Genomic DNA, 21105 nt, shown 5'->3' on the forward strand with positions numbered 1-21105 from the left:
TTGAAGTGGAGGCTTTTTAAAGGAAGAAATGACAAGCTGGGCCAGATTACACCTAGGCATGGAAACAGTCACCTAGACGGGTTCTGTCCAGATGAAGGGGAAGTCCCCCAAGGGTCAGCAAGGAGAACACAAATGAGTTCTGGAGGACTAGAGGGACACTTTGGAGAGATGGTCCTAAGACGTGGTGTGGGCGAGGCCAGGGGAACCTCCACCCCCATGCTGCTAGACTGGTACAACCTTTCTGGGAGTGGACTGTAGAGAAGTAACACCTTTTTTTTTTTCCTTTCTAAGATTTATTTAGAAAGGCGGGGGAGGCGCCTGGGTGGTTCAGTCATCAAGTGTCTGCCTTCGCCTCAGGTCATGATCCCAGGGTCCTGAGATAGAGCCCTATGTCGGGATCCCCGCTCAATGGGAAGTCGGCTTCTCCCTCTCCCACTCCCCCTGCTTCTGTTCCCTCTCTTGCTGTGTCTCTCTCTGTCAAATAAATAAATAAAATCTTTAGAAAGAGAGAGAGAGGGGCACCTGGGTGGCTCAGTGGGTTAAAGCCTCTGCCTCCAGCTCAGGTCATGATCCCGGGGTCCTGGGATGGAGCCCCACATCAGGCTCTCTGCTCAGCAGGGAGCCTGCTTCCCTTCCTTTCTTTCTGCCTGCCTCTCTGCCTGCTTGTGATCTCTGTCTGTCAAAGAAATAATAAATAAAATCTTTAAAAAGAGAGAGAGAGAGAGTGCACATGCACGTGCTTGAGCCCGGGAATGGGCAGAGGGAGGAGAGAAAGAACCTCCAGCAGACACCCCACCAACCCACTGAGCATGCAGCCCAATGCGGGGCTTAATCCCATAACCCTGAGATCATGGTCTGTGCTGAAATTGAAATCAAGATGCTTAACCGACTGAGCCCCCCAGGTGCCCCAGCAGAGAAGTAAATCTTAAAAGTGGACCTATCCCTCGACCTTGCACTTTAGCTTCTAGGAATTTATCTGAAGAAAACAAAGCCACGCACCAAGATGTATGTTTTACTCAGCCAGTGCTTGTAAGTTGAACACTTAGAAGCTACTGTCAATGGGGGCCTGTGCTAGGGAAAATGAGGGGCATCCGAGCAATTAAGTACAGTGTGACCATTGAGAGTGATGAAGCGGATCTATATTTATCGACTGCGAAGAGGTATAAGGAAAAAAAGCAAACTACACAATGGTATTTCCGTATACAGCAGGGAAGTGTATGAATAATTTAGGGCAGAAATTACTCTGTAATTGTTTTGGGGAGCAGATGCATGAGCAGTAGAATGAAGAGATGATCTTCCCTTCTCTGCACAGACTGGACAGCCAGGCTCCCATTTAGGGGTAACAATCTTTAGGGTTTTGGGGGTTGCCTGAGGACTGAGGCCATTAACAGTGCCGGCCCCATTGAAAGAATGAGCTGGATAGTCCCCTGGGGTGGGGGTTGCATTCCCTGCTAGTGCCCTGACTTGGAAGGAAGCTGGGGCTTCCTCCCACAGGGAATGATGGAGGCCTGCGGCCTGTTCGCCCGTGGTAGGACATGGCATACTGTGGGGATGTTCACAGAGGCCAGACAGCTGGGGCTGATGAGCTTCTAGCTATTTTCTCGGATTTAGAAAAATAAAGTTAGGACATTGCTTGCCACTCCTCTCTGAGCACAATGGGGTAATGGAAGTATTTGAGATCAAAAAGAAAGGGAGGGGACACTGTTCCCCGGCTCTGAAGGAGCAAGGCTGGCCTGAGGTACCTCATGGGGACCCTGTGAAGAAGGTGAGTGTAGGAGGAAGTGAGGGGGCCCCCCACTGCCCACGGATCTGTGGCCCCAGAATCTAGGAGCTCTGTTGCTGAGGGAGGCCCTGACATCTGGATTCTGACACAGATTTGAGCATGGAGCTATTGCAGACTCATGTCTGGTCCAGATGCGAGTGCTAGACAGCAGGCCTTCGCTCCTGGACCTGGTCCCTGCCTGGGGAGTCTGTGCCAGAGGAGGGGGTGGGATAGCAGCCCTTGGTATGTCTCGAACTTTGAATCCCTGTCTGGTAGGGTGTCGAGAGTTGTGTGCCCAGCCTTGCCCCACCCTGCTCAGCTAGCTCCATGGAGCCCCACCAGGTGGAGTTCTCTGTAGTAAGAAATCTGGACATGGTGAGCTAGGGGAGGTCATCCAGCCAGGGCCTTGGGTCTTGGTGTGAAGGAGTCCTGTTGTTCTCTCAGTAACTTTGGCCTGCTCTGATGACAACAGCCCAGGAGACAGCCCAGTTCCAAGGTCCCGGCTCTGTAGTTGGCAACTTCACCAAAGGCATGCCAGCAGTAAGGGAGCGAGCAAGGGAGGCTGTAGGCAGACCGGGTGAACGGGTGAACGGCTGTGTGTGGGCCCTTAGGAGCGCACCTGGCACTTTCCTACCTGCTCTGCGCTGCTCAGATGTATTCCCCATCACAGGGAACAGAGGCTCAGGGGGTCATGTGACTTGTACAAGGTCACGTGGAGTGCATGTCTGACCCAGCTGTCCTGAGTTCCACTGGCCGCTGGGACCATGAGCCAACCACTCATGCAGACTCAGCAGCCCTTCCTCCCCAAAACAGGCAGCAGCTAGAGGCTTCGGGCTGAGTGGCGCCCCATCCCGGCAGGAAGATGTGGCCCTTTCTGCAAGCCTGGTGTCAGCAGCAGTGCCCAGGGAAGTGCAGTGCAGGTCAGGAACTGGGCCCAAGAGCATGGTTTTTCATTTGTGTGTTTTCTGGTTTGTTTGGTTTTCCCTCTAGAGTTTAGAGGACTTGGGAATCAAGCATACCTCCTGGCAGCAGCTCCTGGAGCAGGGATGTCTGCACTACCACAGTCTGGGAGACACGTGGGGTGGCGAACATTGAAATTCTCCACAAAGATGCAGGAGACCTGGGTCATGGGGTATGAAGAGGGAGGGAGACCCCTGAGGGCTGAGGCCCCACATGGCCCTGAAGGAGCAGGGCTGCTCTCCGCCTCTGGAAACATCGCTCTGGGAAGCAACAACCTGTTCACTGCCGGCACAGCTCCTTCATGCAGCTGCGCAGCACCGCCCCTGCCCGGGGCTGACACCTGCCCTCCAGGAGGATTCACCACAGCTTTGCCCCGAGGCTGCGGAGACCAGTGGCACCTGGTGGAGAGGCACCCCTGGACTTGGGTTCAGCCCTCCTTTGGGTCCTTCTGGGCCCCTATTGCCCCCTTACCATCCAGCCTCTGCCCAAAGGACGGCAGCTGCCACACCATTCCCAAACCCCCCAAACATTCTCAGCCAAAGGCACCTTCCTAAATGAAGCCAGGACCGTGTTTTGATTGGACTGATGGTTCCTGATTTTTAGACAGGCTGAGCCAAGAGCCTTCAAAAGCTGGTCTTTGGGTTTGACTTTATCAGACTTCAGACCTCAGTGATTCACGTCTCATGTGGTTTGCCCGGGATGGGAGCTGAACCAGCTGCACTGAGACTGTGGAATGAGGAGGGAAGACCAGCTGCTGAGGACAGGAGAGACCTCCCCCATGACTGCTTTGTCAGCTCAGAAGCCAGCCTGGGCTCTACCTCTGACTCAGGTTCTAGGCCTCAACTTTGTCTCTCACAGGCCGGGGGCTTGGTGACTGGTGGGTTGGGCTGATGAGCTTGGTCCTGCTGGCTGCCCGGGGCCTGTGGGCACTCTCCCCATCTTGGGCCTGCCCTATCTTGTTGCAGGTTCACTGCCCACACCTTCCAGAAGAGTGTTCCCCGGCTTTTCTTCATGAGAAGCAAGGCCTGCCAGGCCTTTCACTGGCCCACCACCAACTCTGAGGTGAGGACATGGCTGGGAGTGCTTTGCTTTGGGGAGATACAGGCAGTAGAGGAAGCTAAGGAAGCCCTGGATGGGGAGCCCGGTGTTGATCAAATGGGTAACCAAGGCCAGACACCGGGCCGGGGGTGGGAGGGAGTCGTGGCTGTGAGGGCCCTTTAGGGCTGCCAGCTGTGGTTCTAGGAAAACTCTCCAGGCTGTTTTATTTCTCCATCTCCTTCTGCCTGTTTGAGGTTGCTGCTGGGATGCTTAAGATGGGGCTCAAGGCAAGAAACAAAGGTCTGCTTTGTCAATCCAGGAAATCAGGGAGGGGGAGGGCGGAAGGAAAGGCAATTCCTGGTAGTTCTGAGGCATTCCCAGGGGCATGGTTCACAGTCCAGAGGGAACTAGGCCTTTGCTGCAAGCCTTCTGGGAAGGCCCTGTTGCTCTTCCTTCTTTAGTCCACATTACCACCTGGACTGAGGCTGCAAAACCATGAAGTTCAGCTTACAAGGTGAAACACAGACTTGTCCCAAGGGTCTCTGGGGGCCTAGTTTCTCTTTTCTCCCAAATATTGCTAGAGACAGACCCCGGGGGTACATCAGAGCATCAGCCTTGCACCATGCCCTGGGAGGGCCCCAGCCCTGAGCATCTGTGCTGGAATGTCAGCTTCCTGCTCAATTCCCCCTGCAGGTAGAGAGGGCCACTCTCTTACAAGGGACTTGGTGTTTGGGCCCAGCTGCAATCTACAGGAGAGGAGACACGCCCACCAGAGGCTTTAGCACTATGGAACAAGGCCACTACACTCGCCTGGAAGGCAGTAGTCATCTCAATGGACATAGCCTCTCCCACAGGTGCTCCCAGCACTTGCCTGTTTACAGAGCACTTCTATAACTTCTGGTCTTGCTGCTCATGATAGCTTTGGGAGGTGACTGGGTCATTGGCAGAATGCAAAGGGTATGGACTTATATTAGGGCCAGATATATTTGGGTTCAAAGACCTGACTTCAGGGTGCCTGACTGGCTCAGTTGGAAGAGGATGTGACTCTTGATCTTGGGGTTATGAGTTCGAGCCCCACAGTGGGTATAGAGATTACTTAAATAAATAAATAAGCAAAAGAAAAAAAAAAGACATGATTTCACCGCATAGCCACTTTAGGGCATTGGGCAAATTATTTTTTTCCCATACAGATATCTAATTATCACAGCACCGTTTTTTGGAAAGGCTGTCCTTTCCCCACTGCTCTGCAATACCACCTTTGTCATGAAGCTGATGTCCCACCATACCTGTGACAGTCTATTTCTGGATTCTGTTCTGGTGTGTTGCTCTATTTATCTATCCTGTGCCAGACTATACTATTTTTTTTAAAGGTTTATTTATTTATTTGAGAGAGAGAGAGAGCATGCATGCATATATGCACAAGTCAGGGGAGAGGCAGAGAGAGAGAATCTTCAAGCAGACTCCCTGCTGAGTGTGGAGCCTGATGTGGGGCTCCATCCCACCACCTTGAGATCATGACCTGAACTGAAATCAAGACCTGGACGCTTAACTGATTGAGCCACCCTGGTGCCCCAGATTGGTTTTTAAATATTAAGCCAAACTTGCATTCCTACAACAGAATCAATTTAGTCATAATCTATTACCTGTTTTACATAGTGCCAGATTTGATTGATTAATCTGTTTAGGATTTTTGCATTTATATTTATAAACAAGATTGGCAGGTAATTTTCCTTCTCATAATATCCTCATCAGGTTTTTATAATTACTGAAGGAATTATTTTTCCTTTTTATTTCAATATTACATTTCTGTTCAAAGAAAAACATTATAGTTTGGATTCTCTTTATTGTATTTTATTTCCATTTCATTAATTTCTGATCTAATTTTTAAGATTTTCTTCTACTCTATTTGGATATAATTTGCTTTTCTTCTCATACTTTGAGATTAGGGCTTAGCTCTTGATATATATTTAAATATATTCATTTAAATTTTCCCTATAAGCACATATTTAACTGTATTCTATGTGTCATGTTCCTTTTTTAAAAAAATAAATTTTCCTTCTGTAAATTTTAAAAAGATTTTATTTATTTGACAGAGAGAGACACATCAAGAGAAGGAACACAGTGGGGTGAGTGGGAGAGGGAGAAGCAGGCTTCCTGCTAAGCAGGGAGCCTGATGTGGGGTGCAATCCAAGGATCCTGGGACCACGACCTTAGCTAAAGGCAGACCCTTAACAACTGAGCCACCCAGGTGCCCCTATGTGTCACATTTCTTACTATCTAATTTCTACTTTGAAATTTTTTCTAATTCCAATAGATTTCTTTTTCTTATGATAACATACAAATATACTTTTTAAATATCTTATCATGTGTAGAGATATGTTCACGGAGTGAATGTGACTGCCAGTTGACCCAGGAGCTGGACCTTGGGCAATCAGGGGCTCCTTACCACCTCCCTGGTCCTTAGAATGTACACTAAGTTTACTATTCCACAGTGGGAACTGTTGCAAGGACATAGCCTTGAGAGACGAAAGTGTTATTGAGACAATCTAGACAGTATATGTTACTGAACCCTGTTAAGGCCTCTATATAAACTCTTAATATTGGGTGGGTGGGTGCAGAAATCTACTCCTTTTGCAGTAGCCTAAGGCAAGTCTCATAAATAAGTCTCCTTGCTTATTAAAACTGCCACCTATCAATTGGAGTGGTCTGCTTCTGCCTCTCCTTGCCCTCTGCATACAGTAGCCAATTTAAGATTACATCCAGAAAGCTCCTAAATTTTTGAATCGGTATTTGGGTTTTCAAATTATTGCTTCTGTTTCTTATGGCTTTCTAGCTCAATTTCATTGTAAGTCGGGAGCATCCTCAATATATCAATCCTTTGAAATTTGTTGAGACTTGCTTTGTGGTCCAGCATATGGTCAACTTTTGCAAATGTTCTTGTGTGCATAAAATGGACAATGTAGGGCTGTCTGGGTGGCTCAGTGGGTTAAGCCTCTGCCTTTGGCTCAGGTCATGATCTCAGGGTCCTGGGATCGACCCCCACATCAGGCTCTGCTCAGCAGGGAGCCTGCTTCCTCCTCTCTCTCTGCCTGCCTCTCTGTCTCCTTGTGATCTCTCTCTCTACCAAATAAATAAATAAAATCTTAAAAAAAAAATGGACAATGTAGTCAGAATTTTGAAGGACAGCATTCTGCACATGCCACTAGGTTAAATTTGCTAGCTGCATTTGTTCAAATTTTTCACAGCCTTAATGAATTTTTAACTCAGATCTTCTAGACCCTTTGTTAAAAAACTTCCACTATTATTGTACATTTCCTGATTATTCTTCTAGTTCTTTCGATTCCTAACTTTCCTGTTTTGAGGGCATATTGTTAGAGGCTTACAACCTTAGAATGATTATATCTTCTTGATTTACAGCCTTTGCCTTGAACTCAACTTTATCTAGGCATTAGAGAGTGGTGATGGTTGCATAATCTTGTGACTATAATAAAAATAAATTGTTAAGTTGTACACTTGAAAAGGCATGAGAAAATCTACCTCTTCTGATACTAATATAGCTACATCAGCTTTCTTTTGGTTAGAGTCTTTGCATTATATATTTTTTCATCCTTTAAATTTTTCTGTATCCTTATGTTTTACGTGTGTCTCTTATAAACAGCATTAGTTGTTTTTAAATCCAGTCCAATAATCTCTGCATTTTAATTGGAGAATTTTTTCCATTTATAGTCAAAGTAATTACTGATATATTTCAGTCTAAATCTATCACTTCATTAAGTATTTCTGTTTGTCTCACATGCACTTTATTCCTTTTTCTTTCCTTCCTTGACCTATTTTTGAATTGACTATGTATTTTTAACTTTTCTGTTTCTCCTCTATTGGCTTAGAAATTTTACATTCTTTTACTATTTTTTTTAGTAGTTATTTTACAGGGATTACCAGATCAATTGTTGATTTGATCAATTCTACTAGGAATTTGCCTGCTTCCAGAACAATGCAAGAACTTCTGCTCCTTTTATGCTTTCTTGACTTCTATGTTATTGTTGTCATGCATTTTAATTTCACTATATTTGAAACCTCACAAGAGATTATTATTGTTATTGTTTTATAGTCAATATCAATTTGAGATTATCCACATATTTACTGTTTTAGTTGCTTTTCATTATTTTCTGCATTTTTAATGATTCCCTCTGGAGTAATTTTCCTTTTGCTTGAACAATGTTTTCAGTGTGGCTCAACTGGAAGAAAATTTGTTAATTTTCTCTCTCTCTCTTTTTTTTTTTTTTTGGTCTGAAAATGTCTATTTATTTCACCTTCATTATTTCTGGATCACATTTTTAGAAGGCAAAATTTCAAACAAGTACAAAAACAGAGATGCTGGTATAATGAACCTCTGTGCTCATAATTAAACTTCAACAATGATCAGTACCTATTCAATTTGTTTCATTCCACCCATCCCTTCCCAGTCTCAGATTGTTTCAAACCAAATATCTGACATTGCAATGTTTCATCTGTAAATATTTATTTTCTATCACAAAAAAAGAAATACTCTTTTTAAAAACCCAAATAATTAAAAATAGTAATTCTTTAATATCAAATATTCAGTGTTCAAATTCCTCCAATTGTTTCATATGTTTTAATTTATAATTTTTTTGAATCAGAATCCCACCTTTCTTCTTTTTTTTTCCCCACCTTTCTTCTTGAAGGATATTTTCACTGTACATAGAATTGAATATGCCAGTTTTTTTCTTTCAGTGCCTTTAAGATACAATCAATCCCAATGTCTACTGGTTTTGTTGATCCTTATGGGAAGATACATATTAGTTTACTTTTTGCCTTTTTTTCTTTTTTTAAGGTTATAAGTCCCCCTCACTGCCCAGATGTTTCTAAGATTTTCTTTTTGTCACTGGTTTGATCAGCTTTTCTATGACGTGGCTAGGCATGGGTTTCTTTTTATTTAACCTATTTGGGTTTCCAGGACTTCTTGAATCTCTGGCTTGATACTTTCTTCCTTTTTGGAAAGTTTTCAGCCATTGCGCCCTTCAAGGTTTGCTGTCTGTCTTTTGTCTTTCTTGAATTTGAATTACTCATTGTTAGATCTTTTCATCACACTCTATGAATTATTCCCCTCTTGTATTTTCAAAACTTTTGTTTTTCTGCACTTATTTCTGGTTATTATTTTATGACTATTTTCTAATTCATGAATTCTCTCTTTATCTTGTCAAATGAATTGATAAACCTATCCATTATTTCTTATTATTGTATCTTTATCTCTGAGATTCCCATTTAGTTTTTGTTTTTTTAATTTTTCCAGTCCTCTGTTGAAAATCTCAATCTTGCCTTTGGTATACTTACCACATGGCAAACATACTTAAAGTCTGTATCTCATAATTCCAATATTTGGAGACCCAGTGAGTGGTTTCTAGTTTCTACTGTCTGTTGCTTTTGCTGATTTTCATTTATGCCCTATTGTCTGTGCATGGACCATTGTATTTTAAGATTTTATTTATTTGACAGAGAGAGACACAGCGAGAGAGGGAACAGAAGCAGGGGGAGTGGGAAAGGGAGAAGCAGAATTCCTATTGAGCAGGGAGCCTGATATGGTGCTCAATCCCAGGACCCTGGGATCTAGACCTGAGGCAGACACTTAACAGTTGAGCCACCAGGTAACCCGTGGGCCACTGTATTTGTATTTGTAAAACACAATGCAAAAAATTGTCTATGGTAATTAATTGAAGTCTAACTGGTCTTTCTCCAGAGAGGATTACCTTTACTTGCTTCTGCCAAGCTCTGGGGAGTTATTGGCATTCTAGAATTACTTTATTACAATTTTAAAGATTGAGATTATCTGAAACTGATCCCCATGAGGAGGGCCTATCTACTTTGAATTCAGCCTCATTTTTAAGGTTCAGCCTTTCAGTATAATAACCCAAGGGTAGTTCTTCAGGGCTCCTCACTTTGACCACTCCTAAACTCCAATCCCTCTCCTCTGTTCCAAAAAGCCATCTGTCTTTTGGTCATTCTTTCATTGACAAATAGCCCTCAGGGATAAAAAATAGACCCAAACACTAATTTATTATCTCTTCTATGCCTTCTGGCAGATTTGTCTTATATTTCCCAGTTGTCTTCAGTAGAGGGGATGGGCCAAAGTACAAGAAGCGAAACTCTCCTTAACTTTCTGAACCTTAATTTTCTCAAGACGAAGACCTATATGTGTTTGTTGGATTTGGCAACATGAAGTCACCAGTGACCTTGACATAAGCATTTTTTTGTGGAATGGTAGAGGGGAAAGTCATATTGGAATATTAGGAGTGAGTGGGGTGAGGAGGTAGAAGCATTTGGAGGCAATTCTTTCTAGAAATTTGGCTATGAAGGAAAGAAGAAAAACGAGATAGGAGATGATGAGGAATGATGTTGGTCAAAGGAGAATTTTAAGACAGAGAGTACTAGAGCATGCTTGTATGCTGCTGGAAATGCTTAAGATGATATATATATTTGTCATCCTCATGATAGGTATATTTCATATCCATATGACAGTTAAATTAACAAGTTGGTTTTCCATGACTGCCACATAGTGTTGTTTTAATTAGCATGAGTCAAAGCCCATGGGCCCTGCCAGCCCTGTGGTCCAGCTCTAGCTAGCTTTTCTTATCATATGCCTAGTCACTTTCATTTTTTCTTTTACTCACTCCAATACCATGCTTGGTCCTAGATTAAGCCCCCATTCCCTTTTACTTGATCAGATTCTCCTGAGGTTCCTACCATTAGGGTCATAGTTCCCAGCCCCTCCTACAAGAAGTCACCAGAGCGATTCATATATATTATGTGCCAGGTACTATTCTAGGTATTGGGAGATCTAAAATGCAAATGTAAACACATCAGTCTCCCACTTATTAATACCTCTTTACTCCCCATTTCCTCTGGCTGAAGCCTCAAATTCTACCTGTCTCTCCAGCCTCGCCCCTCTTCACTCTTGTTTCCATTCTTCAGCAGGCCACTATGTGGTGTAAAGCAGGCCTGGCTGGGAAAGAGATGCTTGGGTTGGGAAAGGCAGAGGCTCTGGGTGTCCCAGCTTTTCTGCCCAGCCTGAGCTAACTGTCCCAGGGCGGGGAGTCTCTGGGGCAGCATTTGAGCCTGAACTCCAGTTCTAGGGAGACAAAGGTAGGAGCAGACACCCTGGACTGGTGAGCCATGCCTGAGTTGTGTCAGGGCCTTTGTTTCTAACTTAGGAGAGGCTTCAGGTTTCTGTGTTTTTTCTAAGAATGGGGGATATGCCACATGGGCACCACAGCGGCCAAAATCAACAGGAAAAATGATACCCGGGGGGAAAACCTACCCCCTTAAGTCAGAGCGCTGTGGTGTGTTTATGTGTCAAACTTTCCGTGTCTGTCATAGGACTTTATGTGTCTCTGTATATATATTTCATATCACTGTGTGTGTGGTGTGTGTGTGTGTGTGTCCCTGTGTTCCTGGCTGTGTGCCTGCGTTGTATGCTGAGAGGGAGAAAAGGGGAGAGTCTGGATTGTGCCCTGTATCCATGAATTAGTGATGGATGCCTGTTCTGTGTGCCTGTGTCTATCTGCATGTATGTCTGTATCATATTTCTGGGTGTATCTGATATATGTTTGTATGTGTTGTAGGCCTCTATGTTTATGTGTATTCAGCCCCCAAATTCCATGACTTCTTCCCCTCAAACATTTCTCCTTGACTCACTTCAGTCATTCCCTCTTGTGGTCACGTCCTGAATCTTGTCTTCACTGAGAAGGGCTCTATCTCAGAAGTTTCAAGGTCCAATGTTTCAGATTCTGACATGCCCTCTTTCCAGTTCTCTCCTGCTCTGACCCTTACCCCACAGGTCTTTTACACCATGGGGGCCTCCAGGCTTTCATGGCTCCCCTCCCCCTTCAGCCTTGGCCTCCAGGTGTATCACTTCCTCAGTTCTCTCCTCAGATCCTCAATGTCCTAACTTCCCACTTTTATCTCACCCAGCTAATCCCCAGCGATGTAGTTGAGCCTTACTGGAGAAAAATCATACACAGTTGGGTGGGATGAGTCTACCTGAATAAAGTTTATCACCTATAAACACAGCTGGGGATTCCTCTACCTGATACAAATGGTCTTTCTTCTCCTACTTAAAGCTATTCCTTTCTCCAGTTCAACCTTTACAAGTGCTTCAGTTGATCTGAACACAGAGGCTTTGCCTCCTACCACCTCACAGAAAAAAACAAAATAAACCCTGAGGTTAATGGGTGTAAACTTCCCCCACTTCCTGGCCCCCCCCACCTCCAAACGTGTCTGCAGCTGTGCCCATTCTCATCTCCTTTTTCTGTATCTTGGTGTCTTTTCTCACATCAAGTCTAGATCTACCCAGAAGAATCTACCTCAGTTCTCTTTTGTCAGTATCCTTTTATTTACTTCTTTTTTTTACTATGTTCAGTTAGCCACTGTATAGCACATCATTAGTTGTTTTTTTTTTTTTTTAAAGATTTTATTTATTTATTTGACAGAGAGAGAGATCACAAGTAGGCAGAGAGGCAGGCAGAGGGAGAGGGGGAAGCAGGCTCCCTGCTGAGCTGAGAGCCCAATACTGGGCTCCATCCCAGGACCCTGAGATCGTGACCTGAGCTGAAGGCAGAGGCTTAATTCACTGAGCCATCCAGGTGCCCATACATCATTAGTTTTTGATTTGGTGTTCAATGCTTCATTAGTTGTGTATAACACCCAGTGCTCGTCACATCATGTGCCCCCTCCTTAGTACCCATCACCCTGTTACCCCATCCCCTCACCCAAATTACTTATTTCTTACGTAGATTCCACACCCAGCATGGAGCCAAACATGGGGTTTGAACTCACAATTCTGAGACTGAGATCAGAGCTGAGATCAAGAACTGGACGCTTAACCAACTGAGCCACCCAGGTGCCCCGTCAGTACTCCTCTAATCAAAATGACAGAATCCCGGGGCGCCTGGGTGGCTCAGTTGTTAAGCGTCTCCCTTTGGTTCAGGTCCTGGGATCAAGCTCCACATCAAGCTCCCCACTTAGCAGGAAGCCTGCTTCTCCCTCTCCTACCCATCTTGCTTGTGTTCCCTCTCTCGCTGTGCTTCTGTCAGATAAAGTCTTTAAAAAAAAAGAAATGACAGATCCCAAGTAACCAGCTTGAGACATAGAGGGATCCTCTACCAGCTCACAGGACTAGGATGGCTCAAGATGTATTCTTTTTATTTTTTTTAAGATTTTTTATTGATTGGGGTGCCTGGGTGGCTCAGTAGGTTAAAGCCTCTGCCTTTGGCTCAGGTCATGGTCCCAGGGTCCTGGGATCGAGCCCTACATTGGGCTCTCTGCTCAGTGGGGAGCCTGTTTCCCTTCCTCTCTCTGCCTGCCTCTCTGCCTACGTGTGATCTCTATCAAATAAATGAATAATCTTAAAAAAAATTTATTTATTTATTTATTTGACAGAGATCACACGTAGGCAGAGAGGCAGGCAGAGAGAGAGGAGGAAGTAGGCTCCCTGCTGAACAGAGAGCCCAATGCAGGGCTTGACCCCAGGACACTGGGACCATAACCCGAGCTGAAGGCAGAAGCTTTAACCCACTGAGCCACCCAGGCGCCCCAAGATGTATTCTTTTTAGGAGCAGCTATGTCCAGGAACTCATGTCATACCACCTGGAAATATCATGATTCTGTGCCTCTGTTTCCTCATCTGTAAAACAGGATATTAATAGTTCTTACCACATAGAGTTTTGTGAGGAAGAAAAGACATCAGAAACCCAGAGAGCACTACTGGTGCCTATCATGTCTTTCTCTACACAGTGGTTTCATTTTTTTCTTCTGCAGCCTTTCTTTTTCTTTTTCTTTTTTTTTAAAGATTTTTATTTATTTATTTGACAGAGAGAGATCACAAGTAGGCAGAGAGGCAGGCAGAGAGAGAGGAGGAAGCAGGCTCCCTGCTGAGCAGAGAGCCCGATGTGGGGCTCATCCCAGGACCCTGAGATCATGACCTGAGCCGAAGGCAGCAGCTTAATCCACTGAGCCACCCAGGTGCCCCTTCTGCAGCCTTTCTTTGCTCCCCAGTCATGCAGGAGAAAGTGACCACCCACAACTCCTCAGCATATTAGACCAGTTGGAACTAAAATATTTAGATCCTAAATCTTAATACCTGGGAGAGAAAATCCTATCAGCTTAGTTTGCATTAAGTGTCCACCACTGGGCCATTCAGATATGGTGAGGAGAGCAATGCCTTGTAAAATGCGACTGCAGCAGGCCCATCCCTGAGGGGGTGGTTGGAGCACCTCAGAAAGAAGGGAGAATTATGAGTTGGCCATCCCAAAAGGTGTCCACTGCATTTGGAGAATGGGGCACCTTGGTCTGCTTTATGAGTAAAAATCATATGGGGAATAAAGCTAAAAGCTTCCCATCAATGTAAAGAAAGGCCAAGCATTCTGGTGTCTAAGTGTAGTCCTTATTCTATTCCCTGGAGTCCCTAGAGGTTGAAGGAAAGTAGTCTAGGTAAGGAGATCAGAAATGCTAGTTACAAAAAAGGACAACAGTGGGAAGTCCCTGTGGGGGAAGTACGTGAAGCTGCTGGGGCTTGGCCTGGCCTGGCCCTGTTGATTCTATTTGTACAGATAATACATCAAAGAGTGCTAAGAGAAACCTCTGGAAACCACAAGTGCTAACAAGTCAAGGTGTAGGTAACTGGGCTCTCCAAACCTGGCCTCCCATCCAAGCCCCCAGGCTTGTGGGAAGAATACTTTCTGTGTAAATAAAGGAGATGCCGGCCACACCCCCTATTATGGGATTGTGTCACAGATGCTGACTTGGCCAGTAGTGACACAGACAGGGATTCTAAGGGTCTAGATAAAATGGGGGATTATGGGGAACCACCCATCCACCAGCTGGTGGCACATGAAAGGGTACAAAGCCATCTGTGAGAGCAGCATTGCATCAAAGAGTGGAGGAGTCCCTCCCTCTAAAACTAACCAATTTGATTTTATTTTGACTTTTGGTAATTAATTTTCATTTTTTCCTTCCTTCCTTCCTTCCTTCCTTCCTTCCTTCCTTCCTTCCTTCTCTTCCCTTCCTCCCTCCCTCCTTCCTTCCTTTCTTCTGAGAGAGCACAAGCACAAGTAGGGGGAGGGACAGAGGGAGAAGGAGAGAATCTCAGGCAGACTCCATGCTAAGCATGGAGCCTGATGCAGGACTTGGTCTCATGACCCTGAGATCATGACCTGAGCTGAAATCAAAAGCTGGATGCTTAAGCAACTGAGCCACCCAGGTGCCCTCAGTATTCATTTTCTTCTTGCGTTAAGAAACATAAATAAGAGAAGGGCTTTTACTTCATAATGTATCATCATAATAACAGCAAACCCTTATTCAGTGTTCACTGTATGCCAGACAATGCTCTGTTTTATATATATTAACTCATTTAATTTTCATAGCCTTTGAGGTAGGTACTCTCATTATCCTTATTTTACAAGTGAAGAGACATGGCAGAGAGAATAACTTGCCTAAAGTCACACAGCTGGTAAGTAGCAGAGCTGGGATTCCAACCTGGGCAATCTGGGCTGTTAACCACTCTCAGCACTGCTGCTCTCACTCTAATGGTATATGTTGCTTAGGTTCTTTGGAAGCAAGGAGCTCAGACTCTTTGGAAGTGAGATGCTTCCCACAAGCTACTTCAAGGAAAGGAGGAGTTATTTAAGGATAGAAATTGGGCTAAAAGAAAGAGATGAAAGAGCTTGGAAGTCTAAATATAGACACCATGGTGCAGGCCTTTAGGAGTCTGGAAATGGAGGTTCTCTAGGGCTCAGAAGTCACTCCAGCATCCTCAGCAGCAAGGTGGAGCTCAGGGCTCACCTTCATTAACACCACGCAACATACTCAGGTGTCTGCTCCTTCCCTCAGCTAAATATCTTCTGGCTCTTTCAGCTAAAGTTGCCTCACACTTTGTCTTATTCATCTCATGGCTCTTCCTCCCTTAAAAACTTTCAGCTGATCTCTCTACATTTTCAAGGTCATAATTCTGAGACAGAGAAAAACTAACTGGCTCAACTCATTTTTTTGAGTCAGTTCAAATCATAGGAAGCCAGTCAGTCTACGATTTGTCTGCTCTTGTATATGGTATCTCCCTCTAGTATAATCTCTTCAGACTGAGATGGAGATTGGTGTCACATGCTGTAAAATGTGGTTGCCTACGGTTGGCCTTTTAGGCCGTACTATGGGTGAGGCTGTTTTCTTTGAAGGTGCCTCCATGATAGGTATGTGGAACTCAAGTCTGTCTAAGCATCATGTCATCAGGCTAGAACTATTCTCTGTGCCCCAAGTCAGTCCCATTTCCTTGCCCTCATAGGAAGGCATCTTTCCCCCCTCTGCTTCTCTCTAGTCCTGTAAGCCTGGACTTGGCTGGTCCACCGACAGCATCTGCAGCCATTAATTTGGGCATTGGTTAAAAAAGGGAAGGAAGGGACAGAAATCAGCATAAATGAGTTCTTACAAGCTTGGGACTCACTCACTGGGAAATCTGAGTGGAGCCCTTCGGTCCTCTTCTCCACTCTCTTGTCCATGTAATGGGACACTTCAGCGCCTCCTACCAGCCTCAGAGACCAGACCATGCAGACAGGGTTGGCTGGCTGTCCACCCAACGAGCTCAATCTCTTCCTCCTTGCTGGATGATCTGCGATTGTATTTTGATGCCCAGGAAAGCAATCTCTTCATAGCCCCAAGTGGCAAATGTGCATGTCAGGTCGACCATGGTAATTCCAATCCCCTTGCCACTGATGGCTTCAGCTTCACCATGGACACATACTGCCATCTTGGTCAATGTAGCAGCTGAAGGGGAGGGGTTTCTGAAAAAGATTTTTGTTCCTGATAAAAATCAATTCATGTGGAGAAACTGCCCTTTTGACTATAGGGCCAGGGTCACACTGTAATCTCTGAAGGGAACAGACTTGCTCTTTGGGAGTTACAGAAAAGCCCATTTTGTTCCAAGTTGGAACAGGTGGCTTTCAATCAAGTGGGTATATTAAAAAAAAAAAAAAAAAAGAAAGAAAGTCCTTCATCAGAGATGATGCAGAGATTTCTGCTCTGGAGAAGGAGGTGGGAATTAAAAAGGAGAGGGTTGAGTTAGAAGACCTGGAAGTCATGTCCTGCCTCGAATAGGTAGAATTGTGTGATAATTTTTCCTCTAGACTTTGCTTTATTATTATGTTAGATGAAATTGATCTCATTTAATAGGAAGGGTCAATCCTTTGCCCCATTTTGTCACTCAAATATTGACCCTGCCTTATACTTCATTTGCTCATTGGAGGATCTCTCTCCCCTATACCTCTCCTACCGAGTTAGACATCTGGAGATCCAGTTTACAGTGGAAGCTTTTCTGTGGTCAGCCTGCCCTCTGCTGGATTAAGGAGATAGACTGCAGAGATGCAGACTTCTGGGAAGAGCCAGCTTTTGGGAAAGGGGACATGATTAGTAAATTAGTTTTCTCTTGGGGTCACTCTAGGCCATTTGTTCACCAGAAATCAGATCTAGGAGGCTGTAACCTAGTTCCTGAGTGCAAGGTGGGAAGCTTCCTGATGAATATAACTGCCTGTTAGAGGTTAGAAGTTGCGTTGTGGAATTTATTTACAGATAAAAAAGAGATGTGAGAGGCCTCATTCGTCTAGTATTAAAAACAAAATTTCTGGGCGCCTGGGTGGCTCAGTGGGTTAAGCCACTGCCTTCGGCTCAGGTCGTGATCTCAGGGTCCTGGGATCGAGTCCCACATCGGGCTCTCTGCTCAGCGGGGAGCCTGCTTCCCTCTCTCTCTCTGCCTGCCTCTCTGCCTACTTGTGATCTCTCTGTCAAATAAATAAATAAAATCTTTAAAAAAAAAAAACAAAACCAAAATTTCCTAGACAAATTGGTCTCCTAGTAACTGCTATAGTTTATTATCTTGCTAATAAGGGATCAGCAAGATGACAAAAGTCTATGCTTTGGGTAAGAAGAGGACATGAAAATTGATGGGCTATATAGTTGGGATACAGAAGACTTAGTAAGCAGCTAGTTTAGGGGTAAAAAAAACCCTTCCCAACTAAACTAGGTAAAGACTGCAGTTTTAGGACACAGTAACAAAAACATCATATTTAAATCTGCTATTACAGAGGAAACATGGATGAGGACAGTGTGTGATATCAGAGCTATTGGCTGTTAATCAGAGATTAAAAATCCAGCACATCTAAGAAATAAAGGATGAGGCTGCCAACTGTAATAAAATTTCATTTCTCAGAAATGGTGTCTGTTTGTCATGGATGCATGAACTACAGACACAGCCACAAATAAGTCCTGACTTGAAACAGGCTGCCTGACAACAGGGATTATTTTTAAGCAGTAAGCAGTGCAGATAAAATACAGATTATGTGCACCCTCCCACCCTCACACTTTTTTTCCTTTTTTTGTTAGTGCAGAAGCAATTTTTATTTCTCTGAAGTTAGAATTATCAGAGTGAATTTGTCCATATAAGTTAAATTTTGAGATAACTGATATCTGGACCTTTAAGTACTATAACTGTTCTTAAAATTCAGAAAAAAATTTTACATGCTTATGAAAAATAATTTTAATGATGCAGAAAAATGAAAAGGATAAAATATTTGTCCAAATCTTATCATCCAGATGATGTTAGGTGAATATCATTTCGAAGAATATATGTATACACACACACACACACACACACACATACAATAGAAGATTAGATAGATAGAAGATTAGATTAGATAGATGAAGATGAAGCTCACAACACTTTCTGAAAATGGTGAGGCTACATGTTTTGGATTTTAGAATTTTTTATATTTTGGAAAGATAGTATGTTTTATATGCTATATATTTATAATATCTCCGAGCAGGATCTAGGGAGTACTCCATAATTAAATATGCTAACATTTCTGCACATGAATATTCACACTAAAAGATCTTTAAAAAACTGCAAACAGCCTTACTTAAATTCAGGACAGATTTGGCTGCCAAATAACTTATAAAATATCTTTAATTTTCATAGCTTTTTAGATTTCAGAATTTGAGGTAAGGAGTTGTGGACCTGTGTTTTCATAAAATAGGGTAATATAGTACATGCTATTTTTTAGAGAAAAAAACAACCTATGTAATTTTACCTGTAACTGACTGAATAAAAAGAAACTAAAGTGAAACCAAAGGAATTGTCTCACTTTACATAAATGTTTCATTTTCAAAATAAGTATTTTCTAAATTATTTTTCCAAGGTTAAAAAAAGAGGGGGCACCTGGGTGGTTCAGTGCGTTAAGCCTCTGCCCTTGGCTCAGGTCATGATCCCAGGGTCCTGGGATCGAGCCCCACATGGGGTTCTCTGCTCAGCAGGGAGCTTGCTTCCTCCCCTCTCTCTGCCTGCCTCTCTGCCTACTTGTGACCTCTGTCTGTCAAATAAATAAATAAAATCTTAAAAAAAAAAAGAGAGAGAGAGAGTAAGAAAAATAAGAGGGCATCTGGGAGCTCAGTCGGTTAAGCAGCTGCCTTCAGCTCAGGTCATGATCCCAGAATCCTGGGACTGAGTCCTGCATAGGGCTCCTTAGCGAGGAGCTTGCTTCTCCCTCTGCCTGCTGCTCTCCCTGCTTGTGCTCTCTCTCTCTGTCAAACAAACAAACAAACAAACAAACAAACAAATATCTTTTAAAAAAGGAAAAAGAATAAGACATTGGAGTCATTATGTTGGAATTATTTGTGCTGGAGATCTTCCCTACATGTTCTCAAGTACTATTAGGCTCAAGGTCCTCCAAATATTTGGTAATCTTCCCTTTGGTATCTTGAAATTCTTGGGTAATATAATCTACTCATACACATAATGAAAGAATAAGTATAATGCCTAATACATATGAAAAAATTGGTATAAAATATAGTAATGTGTGTTTCAATATTTAAATCTTTGGGCCAAAAGATTTAATAGGAGTTACAAGAAGAGAAGCCATTCTATTTAAAATGAAAGCAGAGGTGTAGCAGACACTAGAATAAAACGTGGTTAAGTAATTATAGAGAAGGCTTATTCATATAAGTGAAATAGGGAAGCAGCCTTGATTGAAGTAAAAACAACATGACAAGTATTAGGTGAAGATAATGAATATCCTATTGTTGACAATGAATTGGCTCTTTTCAAGGAAGATGTGTAATAATCTTCCATGTTGTGTCATGGGATGGGATAGTGGAAGAATCTCAGAAATCACACAACTATCTAGCTATCTCACCACATGCTGAAGAAAATATTTGGATTTTCTCTGTGATCTCGAAGACCAGGTCCTTGAAGAGTTGATGGGAAATTGAGAAAGATTTGGGGGGGAAAAAAAAAAGCCAAAACACAAACCAGTATTTAAGAGGCTAGAGAGAAGCTGTGTGCAGATCTTCGGGGATACACACAGTATCAGATAAGACTGAAAGCCAACAGGAAATCTCCAAATAAATTATTTCACTATGTAATTTTCACAACAGATTTCTTACTATTTTGCTGCAAATATTTAAAATTTATACAGAATGGCAATACAATGTTTTAAAAACTAGCCTTTATGAAATTCATTAACATCTCTACATTTCATTTGTCTCGATTAATTTAATAATGTATAGTTTTTTTTTTTTTTTTTTTTTTTTTTAAAGATTTTATTTATTTGACAGAGAGAGATCACAAATAGACAGAGAGGCAGGCAGAGAGAGAGAGAGAGGGAAGCAGGCTCGCCGCCAAGCAGAGAGCCCGATGTGGGACTCGATCCCAGGACCCTGAGATCATGACCTGAGCCGAAGGCAGCGGCTTAACCCACTGAGCCACCCAGGCGCCCCTAATAATGTATAGTTTGAAGTCTATAAAAAGGAGTCTCAAGTCTCCCTTTGAACATTTGCATTTAGTTTTCATTGTTTTTCTAGTAACCTACCACTGCAATGAAACTCTTTTAAACTAAATACTTAGTTGGAAATGCTATAAATACTTCAGTTCTTTCCAAGAAGTGGGTATGCAAATCCCAACTATGTCCGCAACTTTTCATAATTAGATTGACTAAACTGTTTCGGCTTCAAAGTCTTATGCTTTTAAATCTTTCTGTTTATTTCTTAACACTTAACTCTTCCTACAAATGTTGGCTAGCGTTCCATTGGTTTCGAACGCATTAATCTCCTAGTCAGGTATTGTGAGTTCAATCCTATCTTTAAGCCTAGTCAACTAATTGCATCAAACGAAACCAAAATTTCCAAAACATCGCTTCCAAGCAGTTTTCCCTCAGGGAGGTGGGAGAACTCCTTTCCGAACTAGGCGGAGCAGGCGCGCAGACGCAGACCTCTAACAGCCGCTCGACGCTCCGCCCCCT

Source organism: Meles meles, chromosome 11, assembly GCF_922984935.1.
Source record: "Meles meles chromosome 11, mMelMel3.1 paternal haplotype, whole genome shotgun sequence".
In the NCBI taxonomy this organism is placed as follows: Eukaryota; Metazoa; Chordata; class Mammalia; order Carnivora; family Mustelidae; genus Meles; species Meles meles.